This window comes from Sminthopsis crassicaudata, chromosome 1, assembly GCF_048593235.1.
Source record: "Sminthopsis crassicaudata isolate SCR6 chromosome 1, ASM4859323v1, whole genome shotgun sequence".
NCBI classification, from domain to species: Eukaryota; Metazoa; Chordata; class Mammalia; order Dasyuromorphia; family Dasyuridae; genus Sminthopsis; species Sminthopsis crassicaudata.
In genome coordinates, this window is record NC_133617.1 from 130,862,803 (window position 1) to 130,882,863 (window position 20,061).

General features: G+C 33.4%; 1 pseudogene; it reads right to left on the reverse strand.

The window, feature by feature from the left end:
* Positions 1 to 5,944: 5,944 nt before the first annotated feature.
* Positions 5,945 to 6,058, reverse strand: LOC141552398 (U6atac minor spliceosomal RNA; annotated as a pseudogene).
* Positions 6,059 to 20,061: the final 14,003 nt, after the last annotated feature.

The window sequence follows — 20,061 nt, forward strand, 5'->3', positions numbered from 1 at the left end:
AAAAGAATAATTCAGAAGTCTATATATGGCTCTCACTTGATGATGACATCCTTGATCCACCTTTCTAAGTCATATTCCTGACTTAGCAATCATGTGTATAAAATCAAAATACTTTTTCTTCTCCTTGACACTTCCAGACTGTACCACTATCACTTTTCCTGAGTCTCCACTCCTCTGTGAGGTTCATTCATTCCAAATTTTTCAATTAATCAAGATTCTTATCAATTATTTTCTACCATCCTCTAGGTATTCTCCTAATGGTTTCACTGCTCCACTCAAGTCTTTCTTTCTGTACCTTCATATTAGAGGATTTCAACATATATATTGCTATTCCTTAAACACCCTAAGCTCTAGGTCCCTGAAGTTTCTCCTTTCCTATGATCTACTCCTCCACAACATCTAAGCAACACATAGAAAGATGGTCATTGCCATATTGATATTTCCAACAATCATGAGTATTTTACTTCTAAGTTTGTGAGCACTAAAATCCTTCATAATTGTAATTTCCCTGTCCTCCAAGGAACTCCTCACCCTGTTCTTAATCTTTATCATGACCTTTATTCCCTTCACTACTCACTCATGCCAAATCATCACTCATGCACTGGCTACACACTCCTTCCCTTGCTATCTCAACTTTTTCATGAACCAATTCCACTCTATACTATCTCCTATGCTCAGTTCTTCTCCCATCCTTTATCCTATTGCCCATCATCCCTTTTCAAGCCCCATTCCTGGATTATTCCCACTATCCTCTGTTTTCTCTTTTATTCACAGGGAGCTGAAAAGAATTAGAGAAAATTGTGAAACTATACTGACTGGGTGCATTACAAATCAATTGATTCATCATCATATTCATCACAGTAGCTATTGCCAACCTTTTCATTTCTTCTCATTCTTTTCATGGCACTCTATACTCTTAACTGAGTCCTTTGCCCCATAGTTCATTAAAAAAAAATTAAGAAGCTCGCCAGTATTCCCTCTTTTCTCTTTATTTCATATCACTCTGATGTCTCTTCATTCTCTTTTCCTTCTACTTTGCCACACAAGAAGTGATGGCTTTTTCTCTTGTCAAGGCAAATCTTTTTGCATACACACTCTTATTCCATCCCATCTTCTCCAGGAGCTTACCCCATCTATTATCTTTACTTCCATGAATCTTCAATTTTTCTTTATTTACTGGCTTCATTGCTGCCTATACAATCACACTCATGTCACTCCACCATTCTAAAAACAAACAAATCCTCTGCTTGATCTGATCACACTCACTAGCTATCTTCATATGTCTTTTCTTCCTTTTGTGCCTAAACTGTTGAAAAAGGTTCATAGAACCATAAAAAAAGTTTCTTCTTATAATCTTTTTTAAATTCCCTGAAGTTTGGCTTCCAACTTCATCATTCATTTGAAATTTGGCAAATCATTAATGCCTTTTTCTCAATCCTTAGCCACTATACCCCTGACTATCATTATCTTTTCATGAATACTGTCCCTTTCTCTAAGTTTTTGAGACATTGCTCTCTCATAGATCTCCTTCTATCTGTCCTCCTCAGTTTCCTTTGCCAGAATTTCATCTTGTTTCCCCCTTTTAGTTATCGGTGTCCTTAAAGAGATTTTGGTCCTTGTCTCCATCTATACCATTTTGTTTTAGGATTCCATCAGTTCTCATAAATTTAATTATCACTTCTATTGAGATCACTTCAGATCTATTTTTCCACCCTTAACCTCTCTCCTAAGCTTAAGTCTTGCATAGTCAGCTGTGTATTAAATTTCTCAAACTGGAGTCCCAAAGTTGTCCCAAATTCAACCTGTCAAAAACAATATTTCTATGGTTCATTTTTACTTTTTAATGAAATGAAGCATCATCTGGCTTTTAAATTTCTACACAACCTGGTTCCTATCTAACTTTCCTGTCTTCTTATACTCTACACCTCCATTTTATATACTCTTTGATCCATCAACACTGACCATCTTGCTGCTCCTCACACATGACAATGCATCCCTTGATTTAATACCTTTAATTGACTATCTCCAATGACTAGAAAGGTACATATAAAGGATGGTTTAAAAGCTAACTCGTATTTGTATGCTGTGTGGACTCAGGTAAAGCCAATACTTCTCAGTCCCATAGAAAGCTCCAGACTCTATGTAGATCTCCCTATAATGTAGCTTTCTTTTGTAATTATTTGTAATTTTGGACCATATTGCATGTAGCTTAAAAATCATAGATTTCTGACTAGCCTCAGGTCTATGCAGTCAATCTAGAAGATAGAAAAAGAAGAAAGTGTCCTTTTACTATTTGATCAAAATTCACCAGATAATTTTTCAACCTTTTACTCTCTTTTGGCTATTTAGACAATGTTCTGAGAGGCAGGATATGAGAATAGATGGGTTGTTTGTCTATGTGTAGAGATTTTATTTCATGGAATTCCTCTTCAAATCAAAAAATAAAATTGCAAACATATTTGACCTTCCCATTTTAAACATTAACCAAATAATCTTTCTGAGCCTTTTGCATTTAATACTGCCTTCTGAAAGAAGGTATTAAATACCAAAATGCAAAGGGGTTATCCTGGTAAGGTTAAAAAATAGGATTTTGGCAAGATGAGAGAATTTTAATTGTGGGCTTTATAAAAGCAGGAAGTTTAGGGACCTGACTTTGACAGTACCCAGTATAAAAATATGTGGACCTCCCCTTCTATCTTCAACAAAAGTGAATAGGTTTTCAAACAAACTATCTTTTGAAAAGGAAGCTTAAGCCCCAGAGAATATTCAACATGTGTGGGGATGAAGCACCCGGAATAGTTAGGCAACATGATATGCACAAAGTTCTTATATAGGGAAACATTTATTTTCCCCCAAAGGAAAACACATGCCTGACGACCCACAGAGAAATCCACAGGAAAATATGAGTGATTTGTCTGGAACATTTGTTCACAAAGATGACTTCACAGCATACTGACACAAGAGGTTTTAACCAAGAACCCAAGTGAAAACCATGGCATATCAATACCTACACTCAAGAATAGTAATCACTTAGCTTTGTTGACTTTTACTGACCCTTCACTGCTCTTGTGGGGAATCCAATAAGCATTCATGCATTGTAAACCCCAATCCAGGAGATGGTTGTTCACAGTTGCTACCCTTCATCCACTGTTACTGTATCATAGGGAAATAGTCAAAATCTTAAATTGCTTTCAGCTATATTATTGCAAAATTTTATGTGATAAAATTTTTTTCTAATAATAACAATACTTAAGATTTGTTGAGCACTTTAAGATTTGTAAAACATTTTATGTATCTCATCTCATTTTTTGCTCAAAACAATACTGAGACATGGGTCATCTGGATATTTCAAAAGAGGAAATGAGTCTGGGAAATGTGCAGGGAGGTTATTATCTTCATTTTAAAGATAAAGAAATTGAGACTTGGGTAGGATAAATGACTTGCCCAAAGTGAAACCACAAAAGTACCTGATAGGGAGCTGGAACCCAGGTCTTATTTACTTTCTGCCCAACACTATATCCACTAATAGAGTCCAACAGTAGAATTCTATGCACACCATAAAGATGATAGTTAGGTAAATGTAGACTGTGCCTGACACATAATAGTAACTAGCAAGCATTTGGAGCTGTCTAAAATTGCAATAGCTGTCCTTCAAATACATGAGGACACATCATTTATTTATTATACTTCCCCACTCCCCATAGAGTTAAATATCTCAATGGCCTTTATTAAAATTATCATTTGATATTTTATGGGACTGGTATTATGTTTAGTTACTGATAATTTGAAGTAGTTTATCATCTGAAAGCAAAGAACCATTACCTAAACTCTGCTCTCTAAAAAGCTAATCTAGAAGTCAATTCAAGAAATCAGCAAATATTTGTCAAGTGCCTATAGCAAGGCAGCTAGTTGTCATAGGGGATAAAGGTCTAGCCTTAAATCTGGAAGACCAAATTTGAATCCTACCTGAGGCATTTAATAGTTGTGCGGCCTTGGAAAAGGTATTTACCTTTCAGATTTAGTTTCCCCATCTGTGAAATGGGAATAGTAATGATATCTATTTCCCAGGATTATTGCAAGTAAAAAAATAAAATATGTATAAAGTACTTGTAAATCTTTAAAAATAAAACTGTATAAGTGATTATTCTTATTATTATACATACATAGAAAAGAAATATCCGCAATGCCAAAGATGACCACATAGAATTTGTTAAACTCTGAAACTATGATGCTAAGGTTTTTTTTTTTCTTTTTTTAAAGCACTGGCTTGGAGATTGTTAAATTAATCATTGATTGGAAGTTTACATAATTTAGAAGGAGTAATCTAAAACCTGTTTTAAATTGGATGAGGGCAGAAAAAGTGATGTGGAAGTAGTTACTATTAAGCTGAAATTCTTCTGATTGCACTATTTATCAGCTAGTATTTCAGATAATTAAATTGAACTATGAGTAATATGAAAGATTATAGTTATGGTCCATTTTTATCTCTTAGCTACACAGGGCTGCTGGGACTTGCAAATTATAAGCAGGCACTGTTGGAAAAATTCCAATATGGACCACATTGAATTAGGTAACAGCCGGTGAGGAAGGCTTAGTTTACAAGGAATGATTTGACAGATGGGGGAGGACTGGAAAGTAATATGTGACCCTTTCTTATTGTCTATTAAAAATTAGCAGTAAGATAACTACAACTTAATTAAAAAGTCACTTTCTTAATTTCACTATTAAATGGTCTTTTTCTACAGTGTTCATACAGAATTATATGGCACAGTCAGAAAAATGTTTATAATTGCAGGTGTATGAAAAACCGAGAAACATGAAAAGCATCACTCAACTTGCAATTATTGCATGAAATCCAAACACTTTTATATGTAAGAAAAAATTACTTCAAGATCTTTCCAGATTATGAAGCAATTAGAGAATTAAAGAAACTGAAAAAGTCAACCCTGACAATCTATTTCTCATACTGGTGCATAATTCACATTCCAAAAATTGGGAAATAATTTTGCTTGGTGTTCATAAAAGCATTCACACTGTTGCATCTTTGTGATTCTTTTCTCCTCATGTATTTCACCAAATCCTGACTTCCTTACATCTGGTTTTATGTTAGAGGTACTGAAATTAAAACTTCTGTTTCAAATTCTGTCTTCAACATTTTCTTTATTTTTGGTCCTTTAGCAATTACTTACCCTCTCTTGAACGTAATTTCCACATATGTAAAATACAAGAGTTAGATTCTGGCGTCTATGATCCCTTCCATTTTAAAATCTATGATTCTATAATTTCTAACAAGATTTGAAAGGGATCATGAAAGTTAGTCAACTCCTTCATTTTACAAATGTAGAAACTGAGGGAACTCTTTCTTTATTAGCTAGGAATAGTAAAAAGAGCAGCAAAAATGCTTCTCAGAGACTTTTAAATATCTCCTTTGTGCTTCAGCAACTTTGTAAAGATGATGGAAAAGCACTTCTCCAGAAAGGATTAACTATAGTAGCCAAAGGGATCAGGAAGGAGAGGCAAAAACTTTATCGACTTTAGTGTAGCTTGCCTCTATACCTTCTCTGTATTGTCTAATCTAATTGAGCTGTTAAGGATTTAAAAATCTAAGGAACCCTGGACCTCAAGAGCTTTTTGATATTTATTAAGCAACTAAGTATTTCCTGATTATATCCCAAATCTTACTCATAGAAAACTTCGAGAAGTATACTGAATGAATGTAAAACTAGGGTAAAGTCACTGATCAACAGGCCTCAAGTCTTAGCAGGAGGAATCATCCAAAATATATGATTTAGAAATAATTTAAACTAACTCCATCACTTGAAACATTAGAAAGATTGTGCCTTGTCCAAGATCATAAGTAGAGCTAATATTTGAGTCAAAGTATTTTGATTCCAAATCTATTCCTCTTTCCCTCTTAGTATGCTGCCTTCATATTTTGCAACTAAACGGATGATGGTTAAATGCCACAGGGTATACTAGTGGCAAAGTCTTAATCATCAATAGAATCTCTCCATTTTCAGCAAGGTAAATGCTAACCTTCTCTCCTTTCATTCTACACACAATGTAAATTCATGATTTGGGTTGTGTGGGAACCTTTCATAAAGAAAGAAACAAAGTAGAATGGAAAAATAATAACAGCAAGAATATCAATTAATAGACACAGAAGAAAGAGAGAATAAGAAAAAAACACATAAGCAAATTATTTTATTATTATTACTTCATTAAAGTTAGTATACATGTTCATTTTAAACTTATCTTAAATATTTAATAAAGTTATACAAAGACTAAGCCAAGAGCCTTTAGAGAGATGGAATAAACCTATTCTTTATTCTGAAGACCTAGGCATCTGGAGCTAAAAACCTTCAAGGAAATGGATAGCTCCAATAGATTCTGAAGAAATAGAATCAAGACAAAAAGGTCTTTTTTCTTGTCTTTTTCAAGAGATCTAGAGAAAACCTTGCTTTCTGAAAAATTCTTGGTTTTGTGTTAATCTAGCTGAAAAGTTCAGCTGTTGGGAATAAAAGCAGTGAAAACTTAAGGTCAACAATTTTGTTTTCTTTTTAAATTTTTAAATAGTTATATGTAAAGACCATTTTAAGCATTCTTTGTTTTTTTCATTTTGATTTTCAAATTTTCTTTCTCCCTTATATCCCCATCTTTCCTTGAGATGGTAAATAATTTGATATAGAATATATAAAAGATGAAACAGACCAAAACAAAAAGTCCATGAAAAAATAAGAAAAATATTATGCTTTGATCTACATTCATACTCCATCAGTTCTTTCTCTGAATGTGGATAGTATTTTTCACCTTGAATTCTTTAAAATACCATTGTATTGTTGAGAATAGCTGTCATTCACAGATGATCGCCATACAATATTATTGTTACTGTCTACAATGTTCTCCTGATTCTGCTCATTTCACTTTTCATCAGTTCATGTAGGTCTTTCCAGGTTTTTTTTTCTTCTGAGAATAGCCTGCTCATCATCTCTTATGGAATAATAATATTCCATTACATTCACATACCACAACTTGTTCAACTATTCCCTAGTTGATGGACATTCCCTCAATTTCAATTCTTTGTTACTATGAAAAAAGAACTGTTATAAATATTTTTATACAAATAGGTGCTCCCCCCTTTTCAAGATCTCTCTGGATCATAAACCTAGAAGTGGTATTGCTAGATCAAAGAGTATGTAATGTTTCTCCTTTGGGGAAAGTTACAAATTACTCTCCAGAGTACTTGAATCAGTTCACAACTTTACCACTAATACATTGGTGTCCCAATTTTCCCACATTCCCACCAACATTTATAATTTTTTTCTCTGTCATATTCGACAATTTAATATGTGTGAGGTGATGAGATGACTCAACCATTTCTGAAGAGCTCATTTTCAACACAGGAGTGTCCTCTAGGGTCCAGCAAAGTGGCGTCCTATGAAGAAGAACACAACAGTGTTTAGTTATCATCATAAGAGAATTGACCTACCTAACAGACAGTATGAGGGTAGTTTCAGCATTAGCCTTGGCCACATGTGTTCCTTGTGGGTGGACCCCTGAATATGTACATCTAGCCAGATAGATTTCTTATGTGTAAAGTTGTCCATTCTCAATTCTTCCTCACTGATATTTGTGATACTATTACTGATTGAGGGGGGAAAGTTTTCTTGTCACTTTTAAAAAACCATGTCATTCAATTAAATGCCTTTGCTAATTGTGCCGTTTGAATGTCAATAAATCAATAAACATTTACTAAATGTCTACTATATGCCAGGCACCATACCAATTGCTATTATAAGTATTCATTGGTGGGGGCTTATAAGCTATATATTTTGAGTGAGTTGACCTAACAAAGTAGTTTGAACAGGGAATAAATATATATTGGAGGTACTACTTTTTGTATTGTGAGGAGGAATGCTTCAGGATAGTATTCTTCCTAATTTATATTTCCTTGGAATATATATCATGCCCCCCCACATTATATTCCAAAATACTTATAAAAAGAGTTAACTATAATAGACCCCTAGAGATTGTTGTTCATCCTTCATTATCAAAATTGACCAATGACATCATGAAGGTTATATCCTCATTTGTGCATTACTGATATCTAGCTTAAGAAGATATTAGTAGTTCAAATCTAGGTCCATAGTGAAAGCATGGACAATTTCCATTAAAAAAAATATTTTTTTGTGGTCATCAAGGTTTAGTGACTAGCCAGAATATGGCAGAAATATGACCTGAACCTCAGATCTTATTGATCTTAAGAGCAGCTCTTTACTATATTACTCTACCTACTATCCCATTATTAGATAGAAAAACTGAATCTATAGATGTTAAATACTTGACTCAGGGTCCTATACTAGGATTTATCAACTAAGTGAGAGAATAAAATCTAGATAATAGAAGACTAACTAGAAAATCTAAATAAGAGTTAAATTAATATTAAATAAAACAACTGGCTTCCTTGCTGAGACCAATGCTATTTAATTAATCTTCTGCTATAAAATTTGATGATATATTTGTGTCAAGCATGTGTCTATTCATTTTGCCAGTTTTTACTCTGGCAATTACACAACTTCAAAATGTGGAAAAACAAATCAGACATTTTATCAGAGATAATATAATTGGGAAGTATAGTAAAATTTCCATTTTGTGCAATTGATCAAGATCAAAACCTTCTATAAAAAGGGGTTATTTATTATTGACTTATCACAAAAAATATGGCAAGTTCTATGTCAAAATTAAAGAATGCTCAAATTCCTATTTTATTTTTAAGGGGGTAGAAATATCACAGAAATTTTTAATAGTCTGCCAAATATAGCTATTAGAATTATCAAAATATCACTTAAATAATTAAATTGGTATAGATGATTCTATAAAATAATGAACACAAGTTACATATCAAAATCCCTAAAATCCAGCAATGGCCCCCAAATTCCAAAAGCATGAATTACAATCAAGCACAGCTTTAAGACAATTTGGACATTTCAGTCAAAATAACTAAGACCACACTAAGCGCATTCATTAAAGTACAATAAATTTATAATCATCAATTAAAAATGAAACTTTAGGTGCAATTTCACATATTGTAATACACTTGCTAGTCCATTTCCCCGAGTAATAAGATGTTTTCGTGTACTCCAGTTTCCATTAACAGGTGTAGCACACATTATTCATAAAATAAAATTTCAGATGAATACAATATCAAAACTTAGCCCCAGTAAATAAAAACGTTCAAAGAAAAGACTTGAAATCATGCTAGTTACTGTTTAAATGCTTGAGCATGGTCCCTCTATATAATATAAAAGAGTCTATCAAAATAATAAGGAATAATTCATTCTAACACTGACTCCAAAAAGAGCATCCTTCAATCCTCCCAAAATATTAATATTAGACTTCTATTATGGATATCTTTGGGGCTCTTACAGAAGATAAGAAAACTACTACAGAATGGGAGCTGAGGAAAACAAATAGGAAAGAGAAAACAAGGCACTTACAGGTAAATTCTAAAAGAGTCTTAAATATAGATCATACTGGAGGAAAGAGGAAGATATCCAAGGAGCAAAATCCCAAATGTCTATCATTTCAAGGCCATCATAGACATATGTTTAGGAATAGATTCAGGAAAAAAAAAAAAATCAATGACCTATATTGTATCACTTAAAGTACCTAAGGTCAAAACTTTCCCTTCATCCAAATATTATCTTCCTTGGAGATATGGAATTCCAGACTGTATGAATTGGAAGGAACTTCAGAAGTCAACTGGGCCACTTCAGAGCAACCATTTCTTCTATACTGTTCCCAGAAAATAGTCATCTAACCTCTGTCTGAATTCTTACCAAGAGAGAACCCATGGCCCCCAATGCAATTGCACAATCCTTTAATATAATTCTAGTTTTCAGGAAATCTTTTCTTATTTAAAGCCTAAATTTTGGTTCTTTGCTATATCAGCTATTTTTCCTCATCACGATTCTGAAGGATAAGAAGAATAAGTATAGTTCCTTTTTCACAATGTAGCTTCTTCCAATAATTGAAGACAATGGGGAAGTTTTGCTTTGTTTTGTTTTGTAAACAGCATGAATTAATACAAGTATAATTCTGAGAGAGAGAGAAAAAGACAGGGAGAGAAGTAAATGGTCAAAGGATATGAACAGACAATTTTCAGATCATGAAATTAAAGCCATCTATAGTTATATGAAAAAGTGTTCTAAATCATATTGATTAGAGAAATGCAAATTATAACAATTCTGAGATATCACCTCACACCTCTTAGCTTGGCTAATATAACAGGAAAAGATAATGATAAATGTGGGAGGCAATGTTGGAAAACTTGGATACTAATGCATTGTTGGTGGAGTTGTGAAATGATCCAACCATTATGGAGAGCAATCTGGGAACTATGTTCAAAAGGCTATAAAACTGTGCAAGTGCCATTATTGGGTCTGTATCCCAAGGAAATCATAAAGGAAAGAAAATGTTTGTAGAAGCTCTTTTTGTGGTAGCAAAGACTTGGAAAATGAGTAGAGGCCCATCAGTTGAGGAATTACTAAATAAGTTGTGGTATATGAAGATAATAGAATATTATTGTTCTATAAAAAATGATGAACAAGCTAATTTTAGAAAGGCCTAGGAAACATTTACATGAGCTGATGCTGAATAAAAAAAAAACATAAATACATATACACAATAACAGCAAAAATGTGTGAAGATCAACTATGAAAGGTTTGGTTCTTCTCAGTAGTACAGTGATCCAAAGTTTCAAGCCCAATAGACTTTGGACAGAAAATTCCATCTGCATCCAGAAAAAGAACTAAAGAGACTGAATGTGAATCAATATGTCCTATGTTCATTTCTTTTTCCTGTTTTTTTTTAATCTTTCCTCTGATTTTTCTTTTTGCTTTCATTTTTCTCTCCCATAAAGCAAGATTTATTTAACACAATTTTTAAAAAATAATCATACTAAAATAAATAAATAAATGAACAAATGAGTGAATGAATTACTAAATAAATAAATAAAGGAGGGAAAAGGGTCCACATGTGCAAAAATCTTTGTAAGAGCTCCTTTTGTTGTGGCAAAGAATTTGAAAATGAGTAGATACCCATCAATTGGGGAATGGATGAATAAGTTGTGGTATATGGATATGATGGAAAATTATTTCTCTGTAAAAAAGCTGATTTTAGAAAAACCTGGAAAGATTTACATGAACTTATGCTGAGTGAAACAAGCAGAACCAGGAATACATTGTACACAGTAACAGCAAGATTGTATATGGATCAACTATGAAATACTTGGTTCTTCTCAGTGGATCACTAATTCTAAGGCAATCCCAATAAACTTTTAATGTATAATGCCATCTGCATCCAGAGAGAGAAATATGGAGACTGGATGTAAATCGATACATGCAACGTTCACTTTTTTTCCTTCTATTGTTTTTTCTTCTCATAGTTTTTCAATTTTGTTCTGATTTTCCTCTCCCAACATGATTCAAAAGAAATGTGTTAGAAAAAGTTGTATATGTATAACCAGAAAAAATTAAATAAAAAAAGCAATCCAAGAAAGCCAAGAAAATTAAGAAAAGAAAGTCAACCAACTTGAAATAAAGAATCAAAACTTAAGGAAAGAAAATAATTTCTTGAAAATTAGAATTGGGAAAAAGGAAGCTAATGACATCCTAAGACACTAAGAATCATAAAGCAAAATCAAAAGTTTGAAAAAATTGAAGAGAAAGTGAAACATCTCATCAGATAAATAATTGATCTGGAGGCTAAATAAGGAGAAATAATATAAAAATAGTAGAACTACCTGAAATTTATGATAAAAAAGAATCTTCATATAATATTAGAAGAAATTACAAAGAAAATTTCCCCTGAAGTTCTGGAAAAAGAAGGCAAAGAAGAAATAGAAAAAAAAAAATGCCCTCTTAAAGGAATCTTAGGAGGAAAACTTAGAAGAATTTCTTAGCCGAATTTCAAAGCTCCTGGGTTAAGAAGAAAATATTGTGGAAGCAATAAGAAAATATACATTTAAATATCATGGAGCCACAATAAGGATTATTCCAGATCTACCAGCCTAGAAGGACTATAGGTCTTGCATTAACTAAATGTAACTTACCTAGCAAAGTTAAGTATTATTCTGAGTGAAAATTTTTAAAATAGACATTTGATGAACTGGAAAAATGGAGAGAAGGAGAAAGAGAGACAGAGAAACACTGAGACATACACATAGAGGCAGAAAGAGAAAGAAAGAGACAGAGATACACAGAGAGACAGAAACAGAAAGAAGAGAGAGAGAGAGAAAGAGAGATACAGAGAGAGAGAGAGAGAGAGAGAGAGAGAAAGAGAGAGAGAGAGAAAGAGAGAGAGAGAGAGAGAGAGAGAGAGAGAGAGAGAGAGAGAGAGAGAGAGATACAGAGACAGAGACAGAGGCAAGAGGAAGAGACAAAGGCAGATAGAGAGACAGAGACACACACAGAGAAACAGAGATAGAAAGAAGACAGAGAGAGAGAGAGAGAGAGAGAGAGAGAGAGAGAGAGAGAGAGAGAGAGGGAGGAAGTGGGAGGGAGGAAGGAAAGAAGGAAAATCAGAATTCAAATCTGTTCCCATGCATGTACCCTGAGCAAGTAAGTCACTTAACTTCTTCCTGCATAAAACTGGAGAAGGAAATGGTCAAAGTCCTTTGGGAATACTAAATTACCCTCCAGAGTAGTTGAATCTGTTCACAAATTAACTTAAAGTGCATTAATATATCAATTTCCCCACATCCTTTCCAAGATCTGTTATTTCCCTTTTCTATCATCAGCTAATTTGATAGGTGTGAGGTGGTGATTTTTAATTCAATTTAATTTAATTTGATTTCCATTTATTTGATAAATAATGATTTAGAGTATTTTGCATATGACTGTAGTAGCTTTGATTACGTCATCTGAAAACTGCCTTTTTATATCCTTTAACCATTTATCAATCAGGAAATGGCTCTTATTTTTTGTAAATTTGCCTTCATCCTCAGTATATATGAAAAATATCAGAGAAGCTTACTGTTAATTTTTTTTTACAGTTATAGTGACTATGTATCTTCCTTCATCCTATTTTTTCCATTTATCCCACTTTCTCTTTTCACCCAAAATGTCATAATCCTCAAAAGTATTTTGCTTATGATCATCACTCCCTCTTACTTTGCTTTCTCTTCTATCAGTTCCCCTATCTTTTCTTATCCCATTTCCCTCCAATTTTCCTGTAAAGTAAAATAGGTTTCTATAACCAATTTACTAAGCATATTATTCAATGTCAATGAAAGTAAGGTTCAAGTGTTCCTCTCCAAGTCCTCCATCTTTACCTCCAATGTAAAAGTTTTTTTCATGCCTCATTTACATGAAATGATTTACTCCATTAGAGCTCACCCTTTCCTCTGATCCCAATGCAAAATCCCTCATCCCTTCATTTTTGTTTCAGATAATCATCACATTATATTCAACTCTATGTATTCTCCTTCTAATTGACCCAATAATGAAAAAATTCTTAGGAATTATAAATATCATTTTCCCATGTAAGAAGGTAAATAGTTTAATTTTATTTACTCTTTTATGCTTTTTCTTTCTTTTTTACCTTTTTATGTTTCTCTTGAGTATTGTATTTGTTCTATGCAACTCTAGTATTTTCATCAGGAATGATTGAAAATCTTCTATTTCACAGTATCCTCTAAAGGATTGAACTCAGTTTGCCTAAGTAGGAGATTTTTGGTTATAATCCTAGTTCATTTGCCTTTCAGAATATCATATTATAAGTCCTTTAATATAGAAGCTACTAGATACTGTTTTAACCTGAGTATGGCTCTATGATTTTTGAATTGCCTCTTTGTGGTGGCTTGCAATACTTTCTCTTTGACCAGGGAACTATGGAATTTGGCTATAATATTCCTGTGAGTTTTCATTTGGAGATCTCTCTTGGAAAGTGATAAATATATTCTTTCCATTTTTATTTTACTCTCTGGGTCTAGAATATCAGGACAACTAGATAATTTCTTGAAAGATTATGTCTATGCTCTTTTTTTTTTTTTAAATCAAAGCTTTCAGTGCGATAATTTTTACCTTATCTCGCCTTGATCTAGTTTCTAGGTCAATTGTTTTTTCAATGAGTTAGTTGACATTTTATTCTATTTTCCACATTTAATTTTTTTTTTAATTGCTTATTGGTGTCTCATGGAGAAAAACAGCTTCCACTTGCTTAATTTCAATTTTAAAAGAATGATTTTCTCCAGTGAGTTTTTGTATCTCTTTTCTCATTTAGCCAATTGTGCTTTTTAAGGAGTTCTTCTCTTCATTGGATTTTTGGGCCTTTTGTCACATTTTGCCTATTCTATTTTAAAAGTTGTTATTTTCTTCAGCATTTTTATGCCCTCCTTTACTAAGATCCTGTTGCTTTTTTCATGATTTTCTTGAATCACTCAATTCCCCTCAATTTTTCCTTAATCTCTCTTTTTTGATTATTTAAATTCTTCTTGAGCTGTTTTAGTTATTCTTTTTGGGTCTGACATCAATTCACATTTTCTTTGAACTTTCAATATAGGTTTTGATTTTTACTGCCACTACAGTAAGTTTCTCAAATCAAATTCCTTTTTAAATATTCGCTTAATTTTTCCAGCTTATTTCATGACTTATATATCTCTATGTTAAAGTTGAGTTCTGTTCCTAGGGTAAAGGGCCTCAAGCTGTAAGTTTCTATGCAGTTTGTTTTCAAAGCTAGTTCTGCAGGTCTGTAAGTTTTTAGTTCTTCCAAGATGGTATAATATAAGATGAATTATTTACCCCATTAAACTTCACTCTTTCCTTTCCAAGCATGTCCTCTGGTCTGTGAAGGATGAGAAGCACTCTTTTACATCCTACAATTATGACTAGTGTTTTCTATCCTCTCTGGCTGTTGTGCTAAAACTTCTCACCCTGAGACTGTGACCCAGGATTGCAACCCTTATTTACATATGGATAATGTGACAGAGACCTCATCCAGCAAAGGGTCCCCACAATCTCTTTCTGAGTAGATACTCAAACCCTTACCATTTGTGGACTGAGAAGTCTGGAAGCCTCTGCTGTAGCTGTCAAATTAGTTACTTCTAAGGTTTGCTGGGACATGACATATGCTGGTGTATTTTCTGGACTGTGGTCCACTCTCATCTTGTTGCAACAGGTCTTTCCTGACAAATTTCTGGGTTATTTTGGACTGGAAAATTGTTTTACCCTTTTTTTCTGCCCCTCCAGAATTCATTTTGAGGAATTATTTTAAAAATTTTGGAGTAAAATTTTGAAGAATTCTGATTAATCCTATCTTTTCTCAGCCATCTTGGCTATCAGGAATGCTATTCTATGGAGTCTAACAGAGTTCTGCATAGAAAATAGAGAATTAAAGATGCTCAGATTTTGAGATCAAGTGTGTTTTTCTCATTTGGGGAAGAAGACATGAAGCAAGCATGTTCAAAAGATAAGATACTCTTTGTTTAATATATACTTTTTGGAAAGATGGATACACCAATTAAGTTATATTTAAAAAAAAAAACAAAAAAGGACTTTTTTTTTTAAATAACCAAACCCTCAGAACTCATGTCCCTATTTTGTAATTAGATTAAATTTTTTTTCCAATGTCACACAAGCAAAATTTTATCCTGAATCCTGATTCTAGAGTTCTACTCACAACAGAATGATAATGCCTTCTACAGTAAACCACTTGATAACTAAAGCAGTTAAATAAATTCACTAACAGGATTTAAAGTTAGGTAGACAGGGTTTCATATTATCATAAGGTAGGGTTTTTTTTGTTTTTTTTTTAAAGGCATTTCTGGGAAAAACTACTATTTCATTCGGTTTTTCCAGTTTTAGAAAACTCTATCAAGAAGTTATTCCTAAGGTCAAGATAAAATCCCCACTACACACACACACATTCACACATATACCTCTTTATCTTATTGGCTCTAGTTTTCTCCTCTGGAATCAAGAAGAACAAGTTCAGTTAGTCCCTACTTCACATAATCTCTATCTGTTTGTCTAAATAAAGCTATCATATCTCTCCCACAAAAACATTTTCATAAGTGAAAAAGTAAAATTGTCACTTAAATCAATTATTTAGGTTCACAGTCCATGTGTCTTTATATGTAAATAAAGTAATAAATTCTAATATTCCTGTTTCACTGGAGTGTAGGATAGTAGAGACCAATATAAAATAAAAATTAGAAAACCTGATTTGGAAGAGAAAGTGGAGGCATCAAGTGTAGACAGTTTTCCCAAGAAGCTTAGCAAGGAGGGAAGAAATATGGAACAATTATTTCCAAGGATGAAGCAATCAATTGAAAAGTATTGTTGTTGTTTGCTTTTGTTGTTTGTCTTGGGGATGGGGAAAATATGGACATATTTGTGGAAAGTAGGATAAGTGACAGAACACAGGGAGAGACTGAAGATTAGAGAGTGAGAATGATAGAAGGGGCAATCTATTGGAGAAGACAGGATACTTGCCAACTTTCTATATAAGGGTTGAGCTGCTCCAATGGTGTAATTGAGCTTTTTCATTACGTATTATAGAAAGAGAAAAAGGTCTTTGAACTTCTTATGAATCAATCCTTCTTTGCTTATGGAAACTAAAATGAATGACAGTAAATTCTAAGTATTGCCAAAATCTGAAACATAGGCATAAGTAATAATAACTCATGTCTACAAAGGAATCAAACTTTGCAAAACTCTTTCCATTCCTTAACTTACTTTAGCCTAAAAGCAACCCTATGTAATTGATTCTACAGGCATTAACTCCATTTTGCAGATAAGGAATCTGAATTTAAGCAAGATTAAATGATTCAGTGCTATCAGAGGTGGGATTTGAATTCAGCTCTTCCTCTTGCTAAATTATGGATCTGCTTCATTATGCTGCCACTTAATGAGAGCAAAAATGGAATAATTTCAGTAACAGGTTCTAGAATGGTGTACCGAATCCAGGAGCCTGTTAGGCAAATAGGCTTTAATCCTCACAATGCCCCACATTAAAATTCTTTTGAAAAGGCACTCCTAGAAGGGAAATAAGGCATTCTGCGAAGAGAAAATGAGATAGACAGGGAACTATTCTCCCTACCCCCCTCTATAATTTCCCTTACTACGCGCTTTCTGATTTTACAGCCTGATATGTTCTGAACCTTTTAGGCAAGTGGAGGTTTCTCATTTCAGCCTAACTGCTGTTAATTTGTTCCAAATGTGAACATTGCAAATAAGGTCTGGTAACCATCTTTGTATTGAGCTGATAATAGGAACAGAGCTGATCGCCATCTGGTTTGGTTCAGAGTACAACTTGCTGCCTAATACTGCAGAATTGGAGTTGGAAGCCCCCTGCGTTTCACAAATGCCAGGAAAAAAAAATTTTAAACAAACAGTGTTTGCCTATAGTCATGTGTCATTATTTATTGCTCTATAGGTTTGCTAAATATGGAATATCACATTACTAATTTTGGCAAATTCCAGGCCACATAAACAGGCCCAAACCTCTTAACATAAATTATGCCAGAGTTGCCTAATGATAATTAAAAAAAGTCATAGTGCTGGCTTTCCAGAGTTATGATGGGGGGAAAAAAAAAACATTTTAGAAATAAGAAACGAAATCTGAAATTGGTTTCTTGTTTCAACCTTCCCTTACCAGCATGACTGCTGCAGCTATATTAAAATATACTATATTTTAGCACATTATGAATAAATTGGAAAATCTGATTAATCTGGAAGTACTGGTGATTTTTAAAAATGGATTCTTGACTCTCAGTGAAGCATTTTGACAGGATAGAAGAATTACTTGAATGCTGGTGGCAATTCAGACTTATATGAAACAATTTTACCTTTGTTAGGCAATATTCTTTGATTATCTATATAGACAACTGGCTAGAAATGTGCCTACTTCTTTGCAGGCAGTTGCAGCAGTACTAGGGATTCCAAGATTTAAAGGGGGTTCAAGAAACCTATCTGAAAGTTACAACAGCAGGGATTAAGGTGGCAGCCTACTAGTATTTCTAAGTTTTTTTTTTCATTCAACAAAGAAAATTTATAGATTCAATAGATAGGTTCAATATCTAAGATCCCATTAAATAGCTGAAATTTAATTATAATACCCATTTAGAGAAATCCTCTGAACTTGCAGGAGATACTTATTTATTGAAGATCATTTACTGTGCCTCTTGGCTTCACAAATAAATTTTGCAGAATCTCAGTTAAACAAAATAAGCCCCAGGTAGCTGCTTCCTTTTTCTTTCTACAGAGTGTAAATATTGCCAAAATATGTTCCTATATGTAATGTATAATAATCCTTTTGCTTTCTGACTAAAGAAGATAGAATCTTTTCTGAGGACCTAAATTTATTGACAGCTATGACATTCTTCAAAAGATAATTAGACATTTACTGAAATCAGGAAAACTGTGTTTGGGTTCTATCATTGATATTTAGATATCTAATGCTGAGTAGCTTCACCACTTTCCGCCTCAGTTTCCTCAGCTTGAAAATAGAAATTATTTTTGCCCTATTTGGATCATATCATTTTTGTGAACAAAGTGATCAGTAAACCTGAAAGTGAAATTAATTAATGTGAATTATAAGTTCTCCCATCCTATTACAGAAGATTAGGCTTCTTTTTTTTTTTTTTTCCTAAATATTTAAAGTCTATTTCCCTGAAATGACTTGGGTGTTTAATATATGTTTATTGAATTAGGTTAAATTATATTGAGGGCTGGGACAGGTCCAGAAATGACCTATTACTTCTCAAAAATCCTTTATTGGCAAGAATACATTCATATCGATTTTAAAAAATGAAGATATATCACATTTTCAAAGATTTTCCAAGAAAAAAGATGTAATGAATGTGTTTACTGTCAAATGAAGACTTTGGGTTTGAATTCCCTCTCTGCACTACTACTATACTTAGCCAGAGCAAAAAATAAAATTGTACTACACCTGATATTCCAAGGGAATCAAACCAAGTCAACAAGCATTTATCAAGTATGAATTGTTTGATCTTCCTGAATCTTGATGTTCTTAGCTGTAAAATAAGAGGGATGGGACTAGATAGCCTCTGAGGTCTCTTCTAGCTCTATGATCTTATTTTTTGGCTCTCTAAAATTTCCACCTAGTCTCAAGATTCTATGCTTCACTAATTTTTAAAGCCTTACCATCACACTTTCCTTTGGCCCATACCTTTCCCAAGGCATCTTTTTCTCATTTCTCAGAGGGAAAAAAGGATTACAGAATGCTTAAACATGTTCAATTGTGTAGTAAAGCCATATTTTCCAAAAAATATAAGCAATATTTTTGGTTTGAATTTTTTCTTCTTTCTGTTCCTAAAAGTTCACTCTGCTTAATTTCTTCAGGAATGTATTATTATTTATTGTTATAATTTGCTTCCTTACTCCTAGTTCCAGAACACACACTAATAGGAGCAATTCCTGTAATACTCTTGTGAAGGAGCTTGAAAATAACCCAGAATGGAAGAATTAGTCAACATATTGCAGACCTAATGAGAATAAGGCAGCAGGCCCAAAGAGAAACTTAATCTATGTTTCCCTTCCTTTCTAAGCCCAATCTCATCTGTTCTCAAAAGCTATACAAGGTTCCTGGCAAGTGCTTATTTATATCCAATCACTTGCCAAGTCTCATTTCTACTGTTATAACATCTCATGCCCCTTTTCTCCTCTGACACTATTACCAACCTAGAACAGGTCTTCATTATCTCTTGCCATAGTATTCCAATAGTCTACACTGATTTGTTTCCCTGCTACAAGTCTATTCTCGCTCTATTCAGCTGACAAGTTGACCTTCCTAAAGCACAAAGTCTGACCAGTCACCCCATTATTCAGTCAACTCCAGTGGTTTCTTATTGCCTCCAGGATCAAATATAAAATGTTCTGTTTTGCTTTTAAAGCCTTTCATAACATGTTGCTTTCTTACCTTTCTTTTTACACCTTATAATCTCCTTCCCCATCTCTTGCCCCTTACATTGCCTCATGCCTTAAATTTTTCCACACTTTCTGAGTTTCCTTCAACTTTCAGCTTAAGTCCCATGAT